The sequence below is a fragment of the Equus quagga genome, chromosome 21 (assembly GCF_021613505.1).
Source record: "Equus quagga isolate Etosha38 chromosome 21, UCLA_HA_Equagga_1.0, whole genome shotgun sequence".
NCBI lineage: Eukaryota > Metazoa > Chordata > Mammalia > Perissodactyla > Equidae > Equus > Equus quagga.
In genome coordinates, this window is record NC_060287.1 from 32,260,184 (window position 1) to 32,284,440 (window position 24,257).

Below are 24,257 nucleotides of genomic sequence, written 5' to 3' on the forward strand. Positions count from 1 at the left end.
AAATCCATCAAGTTGGGTTCCAACCTACTTACTATGAACCCTCTTAACCCTTTTTAACAAGAGGTATCTAGGTTTTCTCCTGATTCTATCTTCTCTATCAGCCGGCAATATTTTTCTCAACAAATTAGGGTGAGGGGGTGGGTGTAGGTGAGGCGAGAAGAGTAATCAAGGTCTTCAGTGGTCATGGTCATGGTTATTTCAAGGTAAGGGAAGTGGTAGAAACACAGGGAGGCAGGTTGGGAACCCTCCAACCTCTACAAATGAAGACACAAACGGTGGTACGCAAGTCAGCAAAGCAATTCAGGCTGGGTCCCAAAGACAAGTGCTTGTGTTTTTATATAAGTGAGCAGGCGTGGTCAGGCTCAGTCTTTTCAGGATGTGTCAAGGCAGATTATCAGCCCTGTTTGGAAGCACAGCATTGCCATCTCAATGGATTCTCCCTCTGAACCCATAATAGGCATTTACTTAGTCTTGATCCCGCATTGTCTGGTATCGTACTCCAATCCTTCCTATGCGGATGCTATATTTCCCCAATTCAATTGTAGACTTCTTAGTAGTAGGGACCAGTGTTTTTGTAATCAATATTAATTAAAATGATTGATCAAAAAGTTTCCCCTTGTGTGTTATCAGCTGAGGGACATAAGCTAATTTCAATCTTATTCCTATTGTTTGATTTCTTTTCATCGTTCCAGATTTCCTGTTAGGGCCCAAATTTCGAGAGTCCTCCCCAATGCAAAGAGCACATCTGGGAGACATGTGTTCTGTTTCTTTGCTCCTTCACAATGGTAATTGCTTTGGCTACTACAGGAAGCTCAGCAGATTCAGAAGTACAAGGAGCCCCACCAAGGCCTGAGATGATATTCATTGATGCTATCAGCAGGTCTGATCGCCAACATCTGCTTGAAGAGTGATTGCCCTGAAAACTGCATCCCAGCCCCAGATTTGGTTGGTCTGTTTTGAGATGATAGCCTCGTATTGAAGGAATTTCTCACCACTAAAAGGGTCTAGAAGACCTCCAGTTGTAATCTATTCTATGCAGTTGTGACTGCCTCAAGAAACCTGGAAAGGGTCATTAAGTGTGTGTCTAAGCATATGGATAACTGTTCCAGCTCAATAGTCTGTGAACACCATTAGTAGCCCTTGAAACGGTTCTCCAGGAAGCACAGGCTGTTAATAACTCTGCCCCGATGGTCCTTTCTGAGTCGAACAACGAGATAATGTATAACTTTGCAAGTAGCCAGTACTCTGGAGTGACAACCTGCTCAGGGACACCAAGATGGTGTGCCATCTTGAACCCAGAAAACATCGCCAAAGGAACAGTGGGAAGTTATCACCTATCTCTTGCTAGTAGATTGACTTCTCACTCTTGTCAATACACAAAAGAGTGACAAATTGACAGACTATGGTGCTGTGTGCCTTCCACTGGCTCAGAGAATGGCTCCACCTCAGGCAGTCAGAAGTGCTAAGACAACGCTTATGGGGCCAGGGGAGAGAGGACCTCTCCGATCAATAACTAGTAATTGACTTTCCCTTTGTAGGAAAATATCGTATTAAGTGCTTGGAGATAGAAAGAAAAGTATGCCCTCAGGATGTTTATAACCTAGCTAGGGGGATGAGGCACAAGATTGAGAAGCTAGTTAAAATGCAAGGCAATGGAATATCCACCCTATGGGATAATGTTCAGCCATTAAAGTGAATGAAATGGATCTGTAAGTACTGAGAGCTAAGAAGAGAAGTGCCAGCAGCAAAACAAGATGCCATCTATGTCAAAATGAAAGTGAAGCATCTGTGTGTGTATGAACATGTGCCTATATGCACATGCATAAAGGGGACAGGAAGAGGACACACCACGACAGAGACAGAGGCTCCCTCTAGGGAGGGAAGTGAGGTTGGGGAGGGCGGTGAAGGACATGTTTTTACTGCATATACGTCTGTACTGAATAAATTATTTAGAGCCAGAAAATATTTATGTATTTCTTATGTGAAAAAGGAAAAAAGTGAAAAATACAACAACGAAGTAAGTACATGATAGGTACCAAGGGGTGACCCCAAAGGTAAGGGTGCCGGTCTCACAAACTTTGCAACTTCTGTTTCTCCTTGTCTTCAGAGCCCAGTTTTGCTCAGGAATGGGTACAAGTGTCTCAGGAGACACCTGGAGAAAACGTGAAATCAGAGTGCGCCCATCCCTGTGCAGTGATTCCTTGAGCTGATCATGTGATACAGTCAGGGCCAGTGAGATTTAAGGGGATGTCCAGGGGGCTGCTGGGTAAGGCTTCTTTGCTCTTAAAGAGAAGAATGAAGAAGATAAAGCACCTCTTCTTCCTGCTACTGGATATCTCAGCATCTGGATGCGATTGCTGGCAGTGTGGCAGCCATCTTGTGTCTTAGGGAGCTACCCTGGGGACCAAGCCAGACCCTGAGAATGCTGGTAGAAAGATGGAAAAAACTGAGTCCTTAAAGACATTATTGGGCCACTGAATCAACCTACCCTGTGGCTGCCCTGCCTCAGAACTTCTGCTCCAATGAGAGAACACATTTTTCTTTTTGTTGAGGTGGGATTATCTATTACTTGTGGGCTAATGCATCCTGACCGACATACCAGTCAGCAGGAACCCTGTCTGGGGCCTCAAACCTATTGGGCACATCTGAGGGGACCTTTGGGTCCTCAGGACCATGCCCCCTGGGCACTAGAACACACTGCAGAATGGAGAAGGGGTCATGAGCCCTTTGTGGCTGGGAGGAGAGAGGGAGCCTTGGGGAGGCAGGGAGCTCACCCTGAGATGGGGACACTCATCCCCCTGCCATCTCAGGGGTAAGTGGGGCTGCCAGTGTGATGTAGGAAGGCATCAGACAAGTGGCCACTCAGTCTGGACCCTGCGGTGTGTGATCCGAATTCCTAACAGAGGCAGGAGCTGCTGCCCCTGGGAGGCCAAAGGAGCCAGCCCAATGGAAGGCTGTTTCGATGGAAGTTACCTTCCCCTGGAGTAGGAAGCCCCACAGCTCTCCTGGGGGAGTGGGAAAGGGGAACAGCAGCCTCCTGAGAGCTGGAGGGAGTGTGGGGTGGGGCCAGCAGTGGGGTCTCAAAGCCGCTGTGCAGTGGGGAAGAGGCGAGAGAGGCTGGGAGACGGCCCACTGCAGGTGTGCCCAGGATCCACCAGGATTTGCCCCAGAAGCGATGACGGGTTTCGATTGGTTTGTAGAGGAGTCTACCTGAATTAAACTCCAGTGGCCCCAAACTGCTATTGATTTAAAATGTTTTAAACCAGGATAAGCTCTCGCAGTGTTGGAGCTGGGGCCCTGAAGGGAGAACAGGGAAATGAAGTCTTACTTATTGTGGTTGCTTGGGAGAGCGAGAGAGATCCAGAGAGAGAGAAAGAGAGGCAAAGGGACTGGGATGATTTCTCATTCAGCCTGATCCTAAAGAGGGCCTGGCCGGCTCCCACGTGGGCTCGGAACACCAGCCCTTGCATGGAGATGTGTGTTTCCTTTCCCGGTCTCATCTCCAGCTTGAAATCAGTCACCCCGCTCACCTCTTGGAGGGAAGTCGAAGAACACTTACTCTTAAATCACAAACTCAGAGAGGGGGTAGAAAATCCAGCTCTGGCTGTCAAACTGATCTGCCGAACTTAAACTGACATGAAGGGGCTTGGGGGGCTGCAAATGCTCAAGTCAGATCTCATTTAAACATTTTCCTGCTTCACACCCAGTGGGGTGGACATTATATAAAGACAAAAACCAAAACAAATAAAACAAAAACAGAAAACAACAAGTATTGGTGGGGATGTGGAGAAATCGAAACCTGTGCTTTGCTGGTGCGAATGTAAAATGGTGCAGCCGCTGTGGAAAATAGCACAGAGATTCCTCAAAAAATTAAACATAGAACTACCGTGAGACCTAGCAATTCTACCCCTGGATACATATCCCAAAGAATTGAAAGGGGCACTCAGATACTTGTACACCAACGTTCATAGGAGCCGTGCTCACAGTAGCCAAAAGGTGGAAGCAACCCAAGTGCCCATTCGTGAATGACTGGATAAACAAAATGTGGTATATCCACCCAATGGAATATTATTCAGGCTTAAAAAGGAATGAAGTTCCAATACACACAACAATGTGGATGAATCTTGAAAACATTGTTCTAAGTGAAATAGGCCAGTCACAAAGAGCAAACACTGTATGGTTCCATGTATATGAGGTGGAATAGTTGAATTCATAGAGACAGAAAAAAGAGGAGTGGTTGCCGGGGGCTGGGGGAGGAAGGCGCAATACACACACACACACACACACACACACACACATCCTGTGGGTTCTGTTGCTGACTAATACAATTACCCAAATTTTTCAGTCTCTGGTCTGAAAGCAGTTTTCAGTCCGCCTAGTCCTGTGCTTTACAAATTTCACTTCTTTTTCAAATTTCAAAATGTTAAAAATGTTAAAAATGAAATGAAACTGCAAACTTCATCTTATCAAATGATAAAAAAATTCTCTCACACTTCTGCACCTCTGACTTTAATTCAACGATGTAGAGGTTAACTGAACACTGGTGGCACATTTGGTAGACGCAGTGAGAGAGGAATGCAAAGACAAGATATCATCTATGCCCCAATTTACCCAAAATTTCAAGACAGAGACCAAGAGGTACACAGTCAACGTGGACAGCAGGCCGGCACTGAGAAGTCGCAACACAGAGCTACAAATCAGGCCTGTGGGTGTGCTTCCTGGAGGAGGAGACCATAACTCCACCAACACAGCCTTGGCACTGGCAAAATGTATTTTTATTTTTCTTCTCCTTTTCCCTTCTGGGCTATTTCTCTCCCAATCAGTATCAGTAAAAGCCACAGGCTTCTCTGCTTTCCCACCCAAGTCCAGTTAGAGACAAGCCTTCGGTGTAGATTCTCATCTCTCAGCTCCGTCACCCTTCCACGCTGAGGACCTCACCCAATTCAGCCGCTGAAAAAGAAGATCTTGCCCACATTGGTTACACACCCCATTTTTACCTGGATGTAGCTATTTTTTTTAAAGAATCTTTCTTGCATTACTTTTCAATCACGCAAAGTAACTGCATTATTATGTTCTCGTCGTAAAGGTGTAAACCATTCGGTAGCACGGAAAGTAAAATGTGGAAATTGCCCATTACCTCCATTCTCATTTTCCCACCTCATGCTTTACTGCAACAAAAGCCTTTTGTCCAGTGAAGTCTGCTTTCTTACCGCCAGGGAAGGGAGCCTGCTGAGCGTGATGCCATGGGCCAGCGCAGCGTCTCCCTTACTTCCAGCCACTCAGTTCGGTACTTGTATGAGATCTCACAGTGTTGTGTGAGGACATGTGGTTCAGTGGCAAGAGCCACAGACATCAGAGTTGGTATTCTAGTTTCCAAGGGCTGCCGTAACAAATTACCGCAAACTGGGTGGTAAACAACTCAAGTTAGAACAATAGAAGTTTATTGGCTCATGGTTCTGACGGCTGGAAGTCGGAAATCAAGGTGTCACAGGGCCACGCTCCCACTGAAGGCTCCAGGGGGTTGTCCATAATCCTTGACACTCCTTGGCTTGTAGATACATCCCTCCATTATCTGCCTCTGTCTTCACATGGCCCTCTGCCCCCTCTGTGACTGTGCATCAGAAATTTTCCTTTTCTTATAAGGACCCCAGTCAATGGATCAGGGTGCACCCTACTCCAGTACGACCTCATCTTAACGTGATTACATCTGCGAAGACCCTATTTCCAGATAAGGTCACATTCACAAGTATCCGAGGTTAAGACTTGAACACCTCTTTTGGGGAGACACAGTTCAACCCACAAAAGATGCAGACTCTATACTTCTAAACAATCCACCAGAAGCCACAGTGACCCCAAGTAAAACATCTCTTTCCAAGCCTGTCCAGCCCTGCCCTGCGTGCATTCATGTGCACACGGCGGCCATCACAGAGGCCCTCCCATGGCACCTGGGCGGAGAAGAGAAAACAAGCCATCCATCTTTATTAGATGTTTGGCAGGAGTGAGCCAGCATGTCTCTTAAAACACTGCCCTCCTCCCACCACCCCGTGGAGCCAGCTCCTTGCTCTGCAGTGACTCTCGCGGGATGCTGTCATAGCTCAGGCTGCAGTGAGGGTGCTTGCTTCAATTTGTGAGCTTTGCAGAGCAGACAGCCCCAAATGGCAGTGGCTTGGGGGCAGGCCAGACTTTTTCAAAAAGCTGTCATTTCAGAAAGGAGGAAAAAAAAACCCCTCCTTTTTTTTTTCCGATAGGCACTGAGTATCAAAGATTTAAAAACTTGGCTATGTCCAAAAGCGTCTGAAAGTGGAGGCTGTTTTGTAAAGCTCAGCTCCTTCTTAAACCACCAAGGCATCCAGCGGGCTCCTGGCAGCATCTGAGCTACCACGCGGAAGTGGCCAGCGGATTGCTCCGGGAGAAGCATGAGGCATCACATGGTCCCTTCTGGGATCCTCTTGGGAAGAATGGAGATGGAGAAAGAGAATAAGGATAGGAAGTAGATGGGAGGATTTTCTAAAGGTAGTTTCCATTCTTTCCCGGGTTACTGATGCTCAGGAGAGGAGAGTGAGGTGGGCTGCCGAATAGCCAGTCAGACAGTCATATAGCTTCAGACAGACCGCCTTGTAACTAGAGCCACACAAACCTCTACTTCTGAATGTTCCCATGGCAAAGACACAGATTTTCTCAACATTCCAAGAAAATCCTGAAATTGAGTCCTGTGGATGGCTTGGAATTTTTTTGGCCAAGGAAGTCATATTCCACACATCAGAGGTGCATCTGTGTGGGCAGATGTCTTGGGAGCCACAGAGTGAGGCCCAAAGCTGGTGGTCACTGCTGGGGGTGGGGGACCAGAATGCAGACTGGAGGGGCACCTGGGTCCCTGATGCAGAGCTCGTGCTGGGCTGGGGGCCCCAAGGCCGGCTGATGGGGGAGCAGCAGCATAAGGATTCAGGAATGCATTTATCATCCTGGTTCCTTGCCCCTTACTTCTCAAGAGAAATGTCAGCATTGTGATTTCCTAACTAAAAATCATGTTGGAGAATCTTTAGTATTTCAGACATGAAGGTCAGAGGCCGATATGATACCCTCGGGCTTTAGAATTTTCTCTCAATGGCAAAATGTCAGATAAAAAATCCCTATCAAGTTATTATATGACGTTTATTCATGACTTAACTTTATTTTTTTTTGTTTTTTGAGGAAGATTAGCCCTGAGCTAACATCTTTGCCCATCTTCCTCTACTTTATATGTGGGATGCCTACCACAGCATGGCTTGCCAAGTGGTTCGTAGGTCCACACCCAGGATGCGAACCGGCAAACCTCGGGCCACTGAAGCGGAACGTGCAAACTTAACCGCTGTGCCACCGGGCCGGCCCAATGCCTTAACTTTAAAAATAGACTTGCACCTCCAAGCAAAATCTTTGCACTCCTCTTTGTGGATTGAACTGATTTCCAAACTGAGATAATAGCAGGCTCGCTGGCACCTACGTTTATTATAAAATTCATCTTCTTTTCATGTCCAGTATAATCAAGGCAGCCACACCCGACACTCAGCTCATCTGGCCTCTCTTTCTCCAACTCCAGACCCCACTTTACTTTATCTAAGAATACATGTCATTACCCTGGTGGGCTCGGAGCCTTTCTTGAAATAAAATGAATCAGAACCCCAGGGGAATAACTCAGACCCAAATCGTGTATCCTGACTTGGCACACGTCTTTCCTTGTCCTCACTTATTAACTTGAGGAGGCACGGGAAGCTCCCCAGGATGGGCGGGGGGTTTCAAAGATGCCTGCTCCTAGCCCGGCAAAGGCGGGAGGAACAGAGCCCAGCATCCCCGCCCCCACCCCAGCCCCTCTGGAGACGGAAGCTCGGTCCTGCCCCTTCCCGCTGCCCTCCTTTGCACACACTCCGTGTGCCGGCATCTGGAGGACGCTGTGATATATGGTTCCTTCCAGAGAACAGGATACAGATGTGCGGGGGAGGGTAACCCAAGTACGCTGCAAGAAGATGCTTCTGTCCCTGGAGTTAACACATAAATTACAAACCACTGTTTCAGATTTGAAGGAAAGTATCGACATTTCTCTCTTTCCCAAGCTTTGGCCTTTTGTGCTCAAGGTAAGTTGGAGAGGAGTGTAAGTTTTACTGCAAGATGGCTTTTTCCCATCCTGTTTCAATCCTCTGGTGTGTGCCCTACAGACAGTGAGGATGTCTGCCTTGGTGACTGTCATGAGCAATGAGAACCCTGCCTCCAGCGCCCAGGACTGTGGAGCAGCGACATGGCAGAATGGGGAGACGAGTGACCTCAGTACCAGGGCTGGTGCCCTCTACGAGCACAACAAGGGAGATCCATGCCCTGCAACAGTGCAAGCTGCTGGCAGTGTTTGTCTACCTTGAATTTTAATCCACATGGGGGAAATCGGGAGAGTCAGTCACAGGGAGAAGCTAGGCTCTCCTCACTTTGAGCAAGGCAGATGGCCTAGGTTCCACATGACCATGGTGGAGGCCCAGAAACGAGGGGAGTGGTCAGTGTGGGTGCCACGCGAGAGCCAGGATTATATATCAGACCCTCTCGGACCTGGGCCCATGAGGGCGAATGCAGCCATTTGGTATTCAAATGTGACATTCAGACACAGCCACCTAGTCACGTTCCAGCAGGAGTGGTAAGCATTTGTTAAGAGGGGAAACAGGACCCGGGTGGAGATGTCCTGCCTCATCCTCTGCACCAGGCGTGACACAGTGTGGGAGTGGGACTGACCTGGGACTCGGGTGAGTGGGGGTCCAGGGACGTGCATCTTTTCTCAGATCGTTCTGGTGCATGCAGGGATGCACACAGATGCACGGTGCTTCCACTTTTGCCTGCCCTCGGCTCCTAGGACACCTTGACTGATGGCCTTGGAGTTCAGGACCCTTTGAGAGCCTTCTCCATCTCCTGCTGCCCATGGAAGCTGCTCTACGGACCTTGATACAGCTGAGCAGACCCTCCACCCCACGCAGGTGCTCTGTGAAATACGCCAGTCTCCACCTCCTGTGGAGAATAGTGCCAAGGCCCCCTCAGCAGGGCTGGCCAAACCACTCGATAATCGATTAAGCACTGAGTCCCTAGTCAAGGCCCAATCCTGCAACCACAAGAGGAATATGAGACGGGGACCCTGAGATCAAGGACGTGTGGATGTGTGGCACGGGGCCAGAACTGAAGTGCACGGAACGAGCAGATGTCTGTCTGCTGAAATATGCTAGAGGAGTTCCAAGGAAGGAGAGGCCAGCGGGCCTCATGGAGGAGGTGAACGCTGAGCTGAGTCTAGAAGGAGGAAGAGGTGGAAGCTAACAGTGGGGAGACAGAGAAGGTTCCAGGGCCCGGGAGCAGCACAGTAGTCAGAGAGGAGAACTGGAGGAGGGAGCCCAAAAGTCAAGGCAGGGAGAGCAGATTAGGACAGAGGAGCCAGCATGAGCTGGAGGGCTCAGGGAGGCCAGACTGAGGGGGACTTTCGGCACCTCGGCAGAGGCTTCGAATGGTGACTTCCCAAGTGGACAACTGGTGGGCTGGGAAGGGCAGGGATGGGTCTGGCAGCCACATGTGGGCTGCACGGAGCGAGGCAGACCGAGAGCAGATGCCCTCTGCATGGCATCAGGTGCTGCCTGATGAAGACCACCGACCAGATCTGACCCACCAGCTACTCAACTGTCCTGCCTGTGGAAAGTCAGGCTGTCAGAATGGCGCCAACGAGCCACGGCTATCATCAATTTCTTATTGGGAATCGTGTGCTGCTAAAGGGTTATTGCGTCTTTAAAACATGAGCTGGGCCCCTCTCCCAGCCCATCACACTTCCATCGTGGGCCCCCAAAGCACGGCCCCTGGGGCAGGGGGAAGCAACACCATGAGGGGAAAAGGTGAATAAATAAATAAAAAGCACTTATTTTGGCCCATCCAGTCCCCATCTTTTTGATCCTTTCTCCACCTCAGTGCTGTCCCTTCCACTCAGGTACCCAAAGGTCTCATATTCTTTCCTTCTTCCTAGAACCATAGGTTTCAGAGTTGGAAGGAACCTGGATGGGGCTCATCCAGTCCAGAGGTCGACAAACTTTTCCTGTAATGGGCCAGACAGTAAATATTTTAGGTTTGTTGCAACTGCTCAACTCTGCCCCGGTAGCACAAAAGCCTCCATGACAATACAGAAATGAATGGTGTGGCAGTGTTCCAATAAAACTTTATTTATAAAAACAGGCAGAGGGCTGGGTCCAGCCTATGAGTCATAGTTTGCTGGCTCCTGATCTAGTGTTCGACATTCTCATTTTATAGACCATGAAGCTGAGCCCCCAAGAGATGCTCTGACTCGACCAATGCTATACAGCATCTAGAACCAGGTTCGGAACTCAGCATGCCAGTTCCTCAATCTAAGTTCCCTCTTTACCACCGCTCATTCCTCTTGGCACAGTGTGGTGCCGGGCAAGACTCAGAGATCTGAAAATCCAGCAGGACCTGTTGGGATGTTTGTGTTTTCACTGAAGTAGAGAAAATAAAAATAGACGAAGAACATGGTTATTATTTTTTTAAAGTGTGTTCATTCAAATAAACTTTCAATCCTGCCAGCCAACTACCAGCACTTTACACTTGCGAGGCTGGCCCAGGCAATAACACCTGTGACAAATTTCACTCCAGTTTAACTACAGCTAATCTTTCAATCACCCACTGAGTAGCACAATCCATCTCCACTGTTGCAGTCAGCCACTCTGCCCGGTGTGAGAAAGCTCGCGAGCACAGACAGGTGGGGCCAATACGCCGACCTCCTGAGACGTGGGGCTTCCACGGTCCAAAGCTTGGCTCTGGGAGTGCTGGAAAAGCGCTGGGTATCCCCAATGATTCAGTCATGCTCCGCAGTAAGAGCCTCTTATTACTGTCGTTTTTAACTACAGGTACTGTGTGCCCCAAATAAGCAGAAAGCAAGCACTTTCTTGGAAATCTTGGGGATCCACAATAAACAGACAATGCACAAATGGTCCCACACTAAGCAGCTTCCTTATCCTTCCTTTAGGACTTGATAATTTCATATATTCGGACCACCCTGTCAGCATGTCAGATTTAAAATATTACACGTGGAATGATGAAAAATTGCCAACATTTCACCACCATCTTTTGATTAATGGGTAGTTCCTCAGAGATTGATCAGTTTGTTTGATTTTGTTACTTGGAGTGACGGATGGCTGTTTTAAAAAATACTTAGCTTTAGAGTTACCCTCCATGAGATAATTTTCATATGCCTTGTGCAGCCCTGTCCAGAATAATTGGACTTTATTGCCTTCCTTCCATGCATGAACTAAGGTTCCCTGGAGAAGCCAAACAGATTCAGACTTTGTTGCTTTAATATTTCCATGCAGATCAGCTGCTGTATGCACGGAGCAGCTTTGACCAGATGGCCAGCCAGCCTTGTGGTGACATTTCCCATTTCCCGTCTATTACTCACTGATAGAAAATAATGTGACGTGAATTCCCCATTTTGGGTAATATGTGGTTATAGCCTTGTTGTACCTGCACTAAAGATAAATGACTTATCGTGCAATAATTTCTTAATTCCCAAGGGAGAAAATAGGAGAAACAGCAGTTCACCGTGTTTGGCAGGAAAACGAAATTGTCGCTGTTCAGGCATTCAGAAGCACCTCTAAACTTAACTTCCTAATTTCATTTTTGCCTTGTTGCATATTTTTATTTTGTTACTTGGGAAAAATTAAGCTCAAGTTTTAGAGGGGTCCTCAGACACCCTAGTTTTGGCCACATCACCGGGATGTCCCTTTTCTAGACACCAGTCTGACGCAGAGCTAAGGTGGCAAAAATTAGTGGGAAAAAGTCCAGTTTCATCATCTGGACTGACTCGAACTCACTTAATTCTTGTTCAAAGTCATTTTAAAACTTTTACTTTTTAAAATATTAGTTCTTACTCTTCAGTGTTTGACACGATGTTGCCAATACTCTAAGATCACTCTTGGTTTTCAACTTCTCTGGTCTCGCCCTTGGAGGTAAATTTCTTTAGCTGTCACTCCCTTTAATTATTGTTAAAGATGAGTAAGTAACAATGATAGCCTTATTAATAAGTGTGCATACCTAAAACTAACATTTCCTTAACCCGTAACGTGTGCCAGGCAGTGTGGGAAGAGTATTCCCCGCTTAAGTCATCTAATTGTCCCTGTTGTCCTCTGGGACAGATGTTATTATTACCTTTTCCAGTGAAGGCAGGTGAGGCTGGAGAGGAAAAGTAACCTGCCCAGGTCACAGCCTGAGAGGGATTTGAACCCACAAATCTGATTTCAAGCTTTTAACTTCTGTGCACTGGGGAAGCCAAATGCTGGGCAATTCTTCTTTCTGGAACATCCCAACCTTCCCCTTCTCAGAAAGAAGGCAACTCGATCACTTCCCAGTTTCTGCTCTTTCCGCTGGGCTGCAGGTCTCTTCCTGCCTGGTCCTCACTGGAGGGCAGAGCCATGGAGCTGGGCTGGGCTTCTTTCCCCATCAGTAGATCCTGAAGACTGTGGTCCCTAGCGCCGTCCCTCCATGCAGGGAGCATCTGTTCCTGTCCTGGAGACCAGTGATTCACCCTGGGCCCCAGGTTGCCCAGCAAATCGACTTTGCTCAGTGAAACAGTCTGCATGTGGAGGCATCAAAAGGTTATGGAAGGTGCAGAAGGTTCTGGAAGCAGTGGAAGGTTCTGGAAACAGCTTCCTCCCTCCTCCTCTTCCCCATGTCTACCACAGGCAGAATCTGCTGCAGAGCGAGCTGCAACCTTGCCTCGGCCCTGCATCCACCAAGCCCAAGGAGAATGAAGCCAGGCTGTGGCTAACAGCGTTCAGCAACAGAACTCGAATGAAGGTCACCTGCACGGAGTCTACCCCATTAGGAACTCAAGCCTTTTATAAACTCATTTGTATTCATCCAGACGGCTGTTTTGGCTAGCAAGAAACGCTTCCTCCTCACTAGAATTACAAATAATTTGAGCAGAAAGCCACAGGCAAGACATATTAATCATGTTTGAAAGGATGTGTCTTTTCATACAAAGAATTTTCTCAAATCGAAAAAAACTTTCCCCAACCTGTACTTATAGCTAATGGCGCTTTCTAACAGAGAGAACACACGGCTTGCTTTCTTTCTTCATCTCCTGCCCACCATCCCTGCAGCAGAAAATTCAAATCCTTATTCCATATATGCACCCTTTGAGTCACGGTCTTCCTTGATAACTTGTGTGAAGTTACGAGGAATGAACCACTACGGGCATTTTTCCGTAATATTTTCCCTTATCCTTTATTTCTATTTGTTAGTCTAAAAAATTAGCATCCCTTGATATATGAAATATGAGCTATGGAAATTTTCCCATGATATTTTTCTTATTCCTTATTTATACTTCTTAGTCCAAAAAATTAGCATTACCTGACATATGAAATTAATGTAGCTGAAGAAATGTTTTATGCAGAACAAAATACTGCTGTATAGTTTTTACATTATGTTAATGTCAGAGCAGGCCTGCTAACTCTGTTCCCCTCCATGGACCCAGCATAACAGATACCCAAGTGTGCGATTCCCAGGGACGTGGGTTTTCATAGGACGATTCAAAAGGCTAGCATTGCCAGTATTCGTTTATGCTTCACCCTGCATTTCAGTTAAAGATTAAGTCTTTGCATCAGGTTTTAGCTCAAAGGCAGGTTTGGGAGGGATGTGGAGTATTTTCTTTATTTTAAGAAAACAAACCCTCATGGATGGAGTTGGGTTTATTTTTAACAGGAACAGAAGCACTGTGGGAAGCTGGTTTGCAAATTCCGTTTCAGCCACAGACTGTGCCCTGCAAATGCAGAAGTAGCCTCGAGTCTCCCAAATGGATGTGTGTGAGGGGGCGGTCCCCTCTGCACAACAATCCCGGCCACAGGCTGGTCTGCAGCAACTCCGCCTTCCCTCTGCCCTCACGTTTAGGCAGAAGTTTCCTCAGACAAGCTCATGTGCCCTACCTCGGGCAGACCACCCAACCTTAACTGAGCACCTGCTATGAGCCAGACATTGTGCATGCATGCAGGGTGGATCGATCAACAGAAATGTGGTCCACGTCTTCACAGAGGTAGTCTGGTAAAAGAGACAGCCGTAGAAACAAGCCTTTATTAGGTGAGGGTTAGGTTAATTATATTGATGATTAAGGGAAGTCCATGTGATAAAAATATAAGCGAAATCCAAGCGATAACAGATACAAATGTAGGTTACAGAGATAGGGGAGATAAGGATGACGTCTGACAGAGGTAGGGGGCGGAGAGAGCCCCCGCATGGATGATGGCTGATGGGGCTCTGAAGAATGAACAGACAGAAAAGGGGAAATCTTTCAAACAGCAGGAGGAAGTCATGCTTTAGATGCACCTGGTGGGGTCAAGGAGGATGGTTGGAGGAGGGGAGACGGGAGACCAGAAGAGAATCTTCAAAGAGGCCAGATAAAGAAACGGGGGCTACCTCTATAAACAGGAAAGATCTACAAGACTCATGGTTGACTGAAAAACCAAGATGTGAAACAAATTACGTTTTTTTAAAAAACAATGCTATATATCTTTCAGGTATATATACCTATACAGACACACATATATAGTGGCATGTGTCTGTAAATGCATTTTTTTAAAGGTCTCTATTAGGTACACCCCCAAACCAATAATAGTCTCTAGGAGGGGCAGGAGGGTGTTAGGATGGGGGTGGGAGTCAGAGTGGACTTTAGTTCTTTTCTGTAATGTTTATTTTTTTAATTAAGGAGAATATATTCTGTACTACCTACCTAATTAGAATATATTTTTAAAAATTTAATCAATAATATTTACTTTTCATTATAACGTGCGGCACTTAAGGATATTACCTTGTGTCTGTCTGCATCGAGGTTTGGTATTTCAAAGTCAAATGGATTTGGGAGAAATGGAAATACTGATCCATAAAACCTGGAGTTCACCTCGTCTGATTCCCTTCTTCACAAATGAGGACGTGTGGGTTTCTCATGGTCTTTCTGTTTATGGACACAGGAAGAAATATGTACAATAATTCATGGAAAATTCATTGTTGTCTTTAAGTATGGCCCAACCATAAAAGTCATTTTCTCTGCAAAGGGGACACTATTCTGACAATGCTTGAGTGTAACATGCTAGTAACTGGGTCGGGAGTCAAGTGAATGAGTTGTGCCCAGAAGACACCATGTGACCTTGACATGAGCCAACCTCAGGTCCCCATCCTAGTACCAGGGATTTTCCGAGCCCTCAGGAAACACTACTGCTTGTCAACAAGCGAGGGTGGGACTTTAATCCTCGAGGATAGAATACTAGCCTTAAAAAACGTGCTTCAAACTTATTTCTAAAGTGAGATTCTAATTGAAGTCTTGCAGGATCTCTAATTCGAAAGCTAGTTTGGTGGAGTGGAAAAACAAAATGATATCAAGTTTCCCTACAGAATATGGTGAGAAAGAGAAATCAGTATTTTGCCTAAAGAAAATATTTAAGTTATGATCAGAAATATATTTGTATGGAAATAAAAAGGGTTTTCCCCCTTAAATGTCCACAGCTGGCTCTCTGACCATATAAAGTTACTATGCTACCAAATGACTCAACTTGCAACATCTGTATTGGTGATTGACATCATGTATTAAGGGCTATCTAACTCTTTGAGTCACAACACCCCAGTTTGATTAAGGTTTATTTTACCAGCACTGAGAGACTCACACGTTTAACATCTGTCATGCTGCTCCTGAAATTCCGAGCCATAAAACAAGTAAATTCAGCATGGTCTGAAGTTCCAGAACGTAGAAACGAACTGTATAGAAACCATATTCAGAGGGGCTGGTGGGTAATTGAGCACAGCTCAGCTTAGGCGGGACCGCACATCTGGCTTCACCTTCCCTCAGCAAGCGTGGGAAGGAGGAACTGGGGGCACCAGAGTCCAGCTGGCCAGAGAGGGACAGGGGCACTGAGCACAGGGAGGGGTCTGCTCTGTTTCCAGGTGGTCGGGAGGGAGCTTCAGTGCCATTCACCCCCTAGATACTGTATTGTTGAGACTCGGCCTGTGTTTAAAGATGCTCACAGCTTACAGCCGTGGACTCAGCATCTGTGGCCAGCACTGGAGAGAGTTAGGTTAGGCCCATCATCTCTGGGCTATCACAGAGCCTTTAAAAAGGATGGGTATGTAGACATTGTGTCAACATGGGAAGATACTGATGGTCAGACGAAGCCAGAGACAGAGAGTAGACAGAACACAGGGCAGCAACGATACCACGGTAATAAATTGCTAAGACCTGACCTGCATGCAGCCCAGGGCCAGCGCTGAACACAGAAAAACAGTGCTAGTTCAGTTTACTGGGTGAAGTGTTTCTTTTTAAAAATTTTTCATTCTATTAACAGAAATGAATAATTTTATATTATATTAATGGGCGTTATACTAATGGAAGTTAATCCTTTTAAAGATATAATCCCTGCTTTTTAGGAATCCTGGAGTCCCCGGGGGATTTGAGGGGGTGGCATCTGAATACACCCCAAGGTCGACTGTGAAAAGAGTTATGGTAGAGGCACAGGACAGCCCCCGAGGGAGCCAGAGCAGGACCATGAACTTCAAAGCTCTCTGACGAGGACAGGATGATGAAAACAGACGGCTTCCGGACGACTCACGTACCACAGCCTCCAGCACGGCTGACACCCAGAGACCTTCAGATCACTTCCACTTGAACACACACTGTGCTTTAGGGCAAATGCATTCGAGAGAGGCTGGGGGGACAGAATCACCACAGCATTATCCCACCACGACGACGCACGGACTCCTTCCCGGCCTAGCGCAGGCCTGGCCACATCTGCCCGACGTCCTCCACCAGGAGCAAGCCGCCAGGGCCAGCCTCAGGGCCCCGCTTCCACAATGCCACCCAGCTTCGGTTCATTCCTGCTAGGGCCGTGTCCTCACCTCTCTCCCAACACTCACATTTCAATAACATGACACAACTTTAGAGGAACTGGCTGCGTGTTTCCCAGCCACAGCAAGAAAAAAGGCAACCGCCTTCCCCCGCGGTGATGGCCAAACTGAGCCACTGCAAGCCAGGAAAGGGAGCCGTGATCTCATTGTATCATTACAGCCCCAGGAGTGCGGTTGATGTGGGATGAAAAGGAGAGGTGCAACACCAGACTTGTCCGCAACTCTGGCGGTGGGTAATTAAATTGCAGGACATCCATTCAATGGAAAATTACACCTATTTTAAAAAATGACTTTGTAAAGACTACTCAGCAATGGAACAAAGCATATGATACAAAATGAAGTGAGAAAACGTGCTGTGAAAAATTATATACAAATTATGATTATAAATATGAAAAAATGTAAAGACTAAAGGAATACGAATATAGACACGTGTTTGTACATGTATACATCTGAATATAAATACATGTGTAATCGCAAGTTCTGTTGCAGAAGGGAATAAACAGGTGTGCTGACAGAAAGGGCAGTTCCCACCCCTTGTTCCCAGAGCCTTTCTGAGCAACTGACTTAGCTGGTTTTCAAGAGTGGTGGGATCATCAATTTTCTCTATGCCCAAAATTTCTATGATGTCATATATAATATATAACTGAAAAATTATTATGTGAAAGAGCATGCATTTTGTCTTTTGGCAGACACTTTCCAAAGTTTGAATGGACATGCTAAACTGTGCAGGCTGCAAGGGGCACCGTCTGCAGCTAACTCACCCCGGTGGCCTGCCTGGAGGCAGAGGCAGGCTGGCACGAAGGGTGCCAGATTGAGGTCCTCCCTCATGGAGAATAGGAACCCATTCTCACTCTTACACCTTCTCGAAATGTTTTCCAGGGGAGGGAGGAAGGCAGCACGGCTGTGCTGTTCTGAACTTGGGTTCTGCACTTAAGCAAAGAGAGCAAATATTTATGAGAAAATCTCAGCAGAGCTTGCAAGTTCACTCGTGGCCACCTTTGTGACAGGTTGTCGGATGGGGGTCTGTCTGCCTTGGGGAGCCCACTGCTCAGCCTCTCTCAGCTTCCTCCCTGGGGGCCAGCCTTGCATTTGCTCTATTTCTGTCCCAGCATCCAGCTTCAGCTGGGACCTGTCTGCTCCTGAGGACCTGTCCGGGGGAGGCCAGCAGACACAGCAGAGTCGGGGCCAGGTGTCCCCATCCTCAGGGGACACCAGTTCTGTCCTCGCATCAGGTTAGATGCAGAAATCAACCTCCCAACACTGGACTCATTTAAAAAATGATTTCACTGAGTTATATTTTAATGTTGTGCCCTTGCTGGTGACCTTCTATATTACAGAAGCAGCTCAGTGAAGAATGTTCCTGAATCATTTTTGAAACTGTTTACGAAGCTGCTCATTATTTTGTTTGATGTTGTTTGTCTAAGGATCCATGGGAGAAATTATTTTTATATCCAGTGCAAGGAAAGCTCATCTTTCCCGAAGATGATTTTTTAACTTTTTAATTTTGACTTTTGCTTTGGCAGCCAGAAAACTCTGGGGTAAATCTCAGGTTTAGTTACACAAACCTCATTAATATATGTTTACGGCATATTTGCCCCTTCATCCCATCTCCCATCCTCCTACATGTTATAAAACATTTTCTCTTTATTCAACAGACTTTCTATTTTATTGTAAACTGCTTTAAATTCTTTTCAGCAGTAGACAGTTTATAAATAAACCTGCCTAGCACCATATCTTGAAGAAATTAACTATTGGCAGAGCACAGTTCATACATTAAACCAGGTTGCTAACCTTGCTTAACCAAAAGCAAATCCACAGCCAGGACAAATCCAGATACAGGGCTTTCTAGAAGACGACGGGACCGGGCAGTTCACAAGTCAGAGCCATAACAAAAAAGGCTGGGAGACTTCTGGATTAAAAGAGAGACACAACAAGCAACATGTGGACCTTTGATTGGTTCTTGGTTGGAGGAAAAAAAAAACCCAGATTTAAAAGATATTTTTGATGCAATTGGGAAAATTTGAATCTGGACTGGCTGGTGGATGATGTTAAATTGAAGTTAATTCAATAGATGTAGGAATGGTATTGTGGATCTATAGGAGAATGTTCTTGGGAGAATGAAATATTTATTGTGTCACGATTGTTTGCAATCTACTTTTAAATGGATAAGACAGAACAAAACAAAACATATATGTGTATCTACATAGATATATAGTCTACATATTATATATATACAGAGAGAGAATGAACAGGGTAAAATATAACTATCGCTGGGTCCAGGCTGACAGTCTCTGGTTGTTCACTGTACTATTCTTTGATCTTTGCTGTGTGTTTGACAATTTCCACAGTAGGTTGGGCGGAGGTTTACAAAAGTCCAACACTTATAGTATAGATCAACCAAAGATACAGTAAACCTGATGGCACACCATTTTCTGGAGCCCCAGCTGTGCCCCAAACAACTTAAGTGGTTGGGGCAAACATTAATGGGTTTCAAGGAACAAGTCATAAAGCTTAGCAAGAAAAAGGGAAAGCGATAACTACCACAATTTTACTACTGTCACAGTGTGTGGGGCGGGCAGGTCGTGGAGCAGCACGACAGAGAGGGACAGGATTTTGGAGGGCAGTGCTGCCCAATGTCCACTAGAGAGAAAACTGCCACGTTCCCTCCAGGCTCTCTGTATTCACTTGCGATGGCTAGACTTGGCTGCCTCTCCGGTGGTCCATCAAGGCACGTGGGATGCTACAGTTCAAAGTGAAGCACCTCTATTAGACCCTATTTATTTCCATAGTCTGTGTGGACAGAGGTATCACACACATGCAACCTAGCCAGGACCAAGACAGTCACGGACCTCCTCCTGTAACCGTGGAGATTACCCAACCCAGGTAGGGACCGAAATAAAGGCAGTGGAAAGCCCCTGTCACCTGTCCACCAGCCCCACTTCGAAAGCTGCATTCCTCCAGGTTCCACCCACCACGCAGAGAGCTTCTTACTCACACCTGACCAGGGAAACCCTCTTCCACCTGGGCTTCGAACTGAGGATTCAGAGCCAGACATTTTACATGGACCCCACCCCAAACCGTTGGCTAGAGAGTCTCTGTGGCTACTCATATCAATGCAAGGGATGCCGAGAAGGGGCTCTGAATCACTTATTCCTTCCTTCATTTATTGAGCACCTACGATGTGCCAGGCACCATACCAGATGAGAACATACACTTATGAATAAATCAGACAAGGTTCTTGCATTCATGGTGTCCAAGCTCTAGTGGGAGATACAAGTAATGAAACAAGCAAAAGAACAAATATATGTGTGTGTGTGTTTAGGCATATACATATATCTAATTACAAATGGATGCGTTCTGGAAAGGAAGTGAAGGGGCACATTGAATGGTGGCATTTATCTCTCCCTCTGATGGGGGACATCGGACAGCACCGCCCTCTGAAATCCCGCCCCTTTCTGCCATGAACGGGGGTGGGTGGGGGTTTGAGGAGAGGGTCTCTGAGGAAGTGACTTGAGGTGAAGTCCCAGAGGAAGGGAAGGAGGGAGCCAGTGCGGATGAGAGCAGGGGGAGGAGAGCACCCAGTGCAGAAACCGCATGAGGTGGGCCAGGCTGGGTGGGAGGAGAATGACCCAAGATGCACCTGCAGAGGTGTCATGGGGCCAGACCTTGTAGGTGGCAATGAGCAGGTCTGCCTTTATTCTAAGTGGATGGGAGGGCACTGAATCATTTTATACAGTGGACGGACATGATGCGACTCAGGTTTTAAAACCTCCCCCTGTGGAAAGTTGATTGCAAGCGGGCAGGAGTGGAAGCTATTGCTGTGGTTCAAGGGAATCATATATTCCTCACCGTCAGACAGTGACCAGGGAGCAGGAGAGAAGGGGACGGAATTGACAGGCTTTGCTAATGGGTTGGACGTTAGGGTTGAGAAAAGAAGGGAAACCAAGAGTGACTTCTGGATTTCTGGTTTAAGCAAACAGTGGCGTCAATTAGGGAGAGAGGTAGACAGGAGGATGATGACTAGAAGTGGACAGATTTGTGTAGAGAAGATTGAAGTGAAGCATTCAGACAGAGATTTGCATCTTTGAAAAATACCTCCTTCCTTTCGGTAGGTCGGTTAATCAACCTGGTACTTGTTGAGGGTTCACTATGTATGAAGCTCTGCACTTTTGCCTTGACAATATTATTTTTAAAGACGACTTGAAAGAGCTTGCAATAAAAGTCACAGGTACAAGAAAACTAGTGAAAAGGAGTATGTGTGCGCATGTGTGTATGTTATAAGAACCAAGTAACAAAAGGATGGAAGTAATCACATCCTAGTCCTATTTCTAAAAGAAGCTGCTACAATGCAAGTGAAAAACACAGCTCTGAGCTTCCCAGCAGCCAAAGCAAAAAGGAAAATGTGAGTTTTATAGAGCTAATTGTTTAAGAACAGGAAGCATGCTGGCTTACATGGAGAAATAAAACTGTCCTTATTCTCTACTTTGAAAGCATTTTTATCACTACATAGCTTCTCTAAGAGCAAATGACCAAAATGGCAAAAAGTTCAGTCAGTGACAATTTTACAGCAAATATGAAGGCCTTCTATACGAAGTCTAAAAACGATGGCCCAAATGCCCAGTAGTGTGGACCATAGAGGGCATGGGTCAAGAGCACAGGTCTGTGTCTTTCTTTCTTTGGTTTTACTTCTAATTGTGAACTACAGTTTCTTTTGTCTCAGGATGCACCTCTCTTTTGCCATCCTCTCTTCCTCTCTCTGTGGATGTGTGGATGTGTGTGTGTGTGTGTGTGTGTGAACCATCTGAGAGTTAGTTGCAGACTTTCTAAGACATTTTAATAAACCTCACACGCTCCCTCCCCCTGCCTGGAAAATTCTGACTCCACTTCTTTGGGAGAACCAGCCTCACACAATGGTTTCCAGATCTTGTTCACATCACGATGAAAATAAAGACAACAAGAACTCCTTAGTTTCTGCCCCCTGATCAGCCCACCCCACTGTGACAGGCAGCCAGGGAGGCCTCTCTTACCTCATAACCTACTTACCGGGGAACCGAGCACTGTCAGCTCCTTGGGGCTAGCCTGAGCCCATTCTAAATGTCCCCGAGGCTGGGACTAGAAAGAAGCGCCCCTGGCTGAGCTGGAAGCATCCCTGGGATGGCCAAGCCCTGCAACCCGTGAACTCACCCCTCGTGGGCGGCTTCACACCAGCTCATGGCCGCTCATCGAGGCACAGCGGCGCCCCTTTCTCTCCTTGGAAGCCCCTTGAGCCGGTCTGGGGCCTCAGTGGCCCGCAGGTGGCCGCGCAGAGCGCTACGCCCGTTGCGCAGCGTGGGATGAATAATTGACAAATCGAAGCAGCGGAGTGGAATTACCGCTGCGGGTTCCGGTCTCTCCCGAAGCTGAGCCTGTCCTGTGGCTGCCGCTGCTGCTACCCCGGGGAGCACTGCTCTCTTCAGAAACGACACCCGTGCCAGCACCAGCAGAACACATTGCCTTCTGGCTGGGAACACATTTGCATACTCCGGGTCAGGTTCAAACGTGTGCACATAAAACAGAGGCTTAATTAGCACAACCTGGCTATGTGCCCCTCCTGGCTGGCAGCAGGGGTGTGAAAACCCCAGCAGGCTGCAACAAGCCCCCCACCCCAAGGGAAGGCAGAGAGACCCATCTGCTGGGGCCGGGGCTGTCCTCTGAGGTGTAGGGAGCCCCAGTTTCCAGCCAGAGATGCTCAGAGAGAGCATTCTGCCTTTTTTCATTCATTTTTTCCCAACAGATATGTATCAAGCCTTTGTGCCATGCACGGTGTGAGGTGGGAGGATACAGCAGTGGACAGAACAAAGCTCTCATGGAGCCTCCACTTGGGTCGGGGGAGACAGACAATAGAGAAATAACAAAGTGGCGGGTGGAGGGATTTGTGATTAGCCCAGTTACCGGCAAGGGTGAGGAGAGGGATGGAGAAGTTACTCAAGATGCTCAAGAGGTGCCTTTCCATCCAGCTATTCTCAGATTCTTGCTATAATTTAATAACTATGTTACTATTTGCTGATGGCACTTATCGAGCACTATGATAAGTGCTTTATGTAATTGTCAAAACAACCTAGTGACATGGATCTTATTGTGCCCATTTTACAAAGGAGGAAATTGAAGCGATGGGTCCCAAGGCCACAGCTAATGGATGATCAAGCCAGGACTTGAACCCAGGCAGCTGGCTCCAGGGCCCCACTCTGAAGCGCTGTGCTATAGTTAATATATATATTTCTCCGTTCTTTCCAGATGTGTGATGAGGCCAAAAATAACCTAATCTGCATAAAAGCACTATGGAAAGTCAAGGGCCACCCCATTTCCTGGGATTTCTCCTTGTTCTTGTCGAAATTTCTAGTTGATTCCTAAAGTGAGCATGATTATAGGGTCCATTTACAAGGTGAGGAAACTGAGTCATCCAAGGGGCCCCCCAGGCTGCCTGCAGCCAGAGCACCTGTGTCACTGATTCCACCTGCTATGCTGGGCTGCACCTGCTCTGGCTGTGATACTAGTGGCCAGGTTTCAATTTGGGGACCCGGTGGGTGACACTTGAGAAGACAAGAGTCACACCAGCTCCTGGCTCCCACTAACCAGGTTTTCATTACAGGGGTGCTGCCTGCCAGCTGGGCGGGTAGTGGGTGCCCTTCAGGAACCAGTGGGAGACAGGCAGAATCACACCATGCCCTGGTGAGTTCCTCACCCTGGGCCCCACTCTGCTGCCATCACCCCTCTTTGCAAGGAGGGTAGCACCAAGAGTAATGACCATTCCCGGGCAGAAGGGTACTGGGAAATCAAGCCTCTGAGTGCGGAACCAGCCAAGATTCCCAGGCACCCAGACGCCATCCACAGGGCAGGTATGGCTGGATTCTGGGCACCCTAGAAATCTTGCTCAGACCTCGAGACTGGAACAAAATTCTCCCAGTCCCCAGAATGTCATCCCTGCCCCCACCACCTGACTGCTTCCATAGGAGGATTAAGAGGAACTGGAGTCTGGATTAGGAAGGAGCAGCAAATTTGAGGCTGGGGAGAATTTGGACTTTCCTGTGCATTAACCACAGGCAGCTCTTCCCTCCCCCGCAGCACGCTCTCAGACGCCCCGTGAGCCAAAACGAAATTTCTCTAGGTTTTATCCAAAGATGCCTTGGACTTTGGAATGAACTCTTACTCCTCTTTCCTGCTGACCTGACTGCAAATCAGCTTTTGATGGGGTTGGACAGTTTGGAGAGACGGGCAGCGATCACGCTGAAATATGATGACAGGGCCAAGACTGTAAGGACATCGGTGAAGTAAGACATGTG

General features: G+C 47.1%; 1 protein-coding gene across 1 annotated transcript in view; it reads right to left on the minus strand.

The window, feature by feature from the left end:
- LOC124231264 (claudin-14) overlaps positions 1–22,233 on the minus strand; it is a 61,345-nt gene extending 39,112 nt beyond the window's left edge. The window contains exon 1 of the mRNA XM_046647950.1: positions 22,123–22,233. The gene's annotated coding sequence lies outside the window, so the exon portion shown is untranslated. The remainder of the gene's footprint in view (positions 1–22,122) is intronic.
- Positions 22,234–24,257: the final 2,024 nt, after the last annotated feature.